Here is a 2,335-nt window from a genome sequence, read left to right on the forward strand (position 1 = left end):
TCTGAGTATTTGGTGGGTATGAATGTCTCCGAAGGTATTCAATGGAATATGCTGGTAAAAATAGCTCTTTGAGGCTTCTAGTTCTATGAATTTCTACTATTCCATTTTCATAAACTCCCCATGCTTGAGCTGCTCTGAATGAAAACTTGACAACTCAAGCCTATCTGCAAGAAAAACTTCTTTATTCAACACATAAAGTAGCCAGGGAAGATTTTTCTTTTTTGATAATTGCAATGGTGTTACTGTCCAAAAGGAGTCTTGTTCTCTTAGAATGAAGTTCTCAAAATATAGATTACAGAAAAAAAATTGAAACCTCACTGAGATACTATTTCTCATTTCTCGGAGGGCCAAAAAAATCATAAAGAAGGACACCATACTCATTTCTGCTGACAATACTAAGTGGTATAATCTTTATAGAAGAGAGTTTGACAATAGCTAGCAACATTATATGCATTTGCCTTTTGACTCATCAGTCCCACTTCTAGGAATCTATTCCAAAGATGCTCTCAAGATAAGAAATTCATATACACAAGGCTTTTCGTGGTAACACTACTAGTAAGAGCAAAAAACTGGGAATAGCCCAAATGTCCATCAACAGAGAAATGGTTGAATAAAGTACCTTCACATGTTGGAGTACTATGTAGCTGAAAAAAAGAACAAAGTTTTCTATGTACTGGTATCAAGTGAGAATAATTTTTTACTGGTATCAAGTGAGAATAATTTTTAAGTGCAATCCAGATGCAGAAAATGTGTATAATGGGTTACCTCTTCTCTGTGAAGGAAAAAACAACAAATATTTACTATATTTATTTGCTTACATAAAAAAACAATTGAAGGACAAATCCAAACTAAAAAATATTACTGTGGGAGAGGGAGGCAACAGAGGAGGGTGCAGATATGACAGCCAGACTTTCTGTTTATTTGATGGTATCTAGGAATTATTATTAATATTTTTAAATATGATAATGATACTGCAGTATGTTTAAAAATTGCCTTATCTTCAGTGATATAAACTAAAGGCTTTTTAAAAGATAAAATTATGTGATATCTGGGACTTTTTAAAACTTTTAATTGCATTTATTTATTTATTGTCTTGAGACAGAGTCTCGCTCTGTCACTCCGGCTGGAGTGCAGTGGCTCGATCTCAGCTCGTTGCAACCTCCCAGGTTCAAGCGATTCTCCTTCCTCAGCCTCCTGAGTAGCTGGGATTACAGGCATGCACCACCACGCCCAGCTAAATTTTGTATTTTTAATAGAGAAGGGGTTTCACCATGTTGGCCAGGCTGGTCTCAAACTCCTGACCTCAAGTGACCCACCCACCTCGGCCTCCCAAAGTGCTGGGACTATGGGCGTGAACCACCACGCCAGGTCTTAACTGCATTTATTTTAATGCTGAATTTACTCCCATGCCATAAGTTTTTGTTTCTTCAGTTTCTTCTGGGATATCTTTTTCTTCTGGGCAACCTCTTCTTTTGGTTTAGGAACAATTTGTTCCTTTTCAGTAAGGATCAACTCGATGTGGCAGGGAGAGCTCACGTATGGCTTAATCTAACCATGAGCTCTGTAGGTTCGGCAGCACATCTTAGATACTTTGTCCACTTGGATATGCTCAATGACCAGAGAATCTACATCTAAACCCTTAAGTTCAGCATTACTCTCTGCATTTTTAAACATGTGCAGCAAAAATTCAGCACTCTTCTTGGGTCACCAACCTTGTGTCCAGCCCCACTGCTTGGCCTGGGCACACCTACCAACGCCACCACTGTAACTTGGAATGGTACACACCGTTTCTGTAAAGTGACATCTTTCAGATACTTCGTGGCTTTTTGTATATGCATAGCCTTGATGGCCTGGGCAGTTTCACGAGTGTTCTTAAAGTGAACATGAAAATTTGAACCTTTTGATTTGTATGATTGTGTGGGGTTCTACAGGTCAAGTGAATAGCAAACCATTTTCACAGATTACCTCAGGTTGTACCACTTAGTATTGCCAGCAGAAGCACTTAGGGGAAGAGCTGAGACTTTCTTTAAAATAATTCACTGAGGATGGAAGGGAAAGTAGGTTGAAGTACAGAAGAAACAAGAATGGCCAGGTGTTGATAATTGTTGAACTTGGTTGATAGCTACATAGATGTTCACTTTATTTTTACTTCTTTTTAATGTTTGAAGATTCCCTAAGTAAATTAATATGTGTCATAAACTCCAGCTTTCCTCTTTCTTGACTTCTGATAATTTACCTAGAATATCATTTAATGCTTCTGAATCTATGCTTGTCCCATGAGCTGTAATATTAAATGAGCTAATGATCACGCCATCTTTCTTTGTTAGTTCTACTA

General features: G+C 37.8%; 1 pseudogene; it reads right to left on the minus strand.

Moving 5' to 3' along the window:
* Positions 1–1,391: 1,391 nt before the first annotated feature.
* Positions 1,392–1,952, minus strand: LOC129492199 (large ribosomal subunit protein uL22-like; annotated as a pseudogene).
* Between the last annotated feature and the right edge of the window lie 383 nt (positions 1,953–2,335).

Source organism: Symphalangus syndactylus, chromosome 1 (genome assembly GCF_028878055.3).
Source record: "Symphalangus syndactylus isolate Jambi chromosome 1, NHGRI_mSymSyn1-v2.1_pri, whole genome shotgun sequence".
NCBI classification, from domain to species: domain Eukaryota; kingdom Metazoa; phylum Chordata; class Mammalia; order Primates; family Hylobatidae; genus Symphalangus; species Symphalangus syndactylus.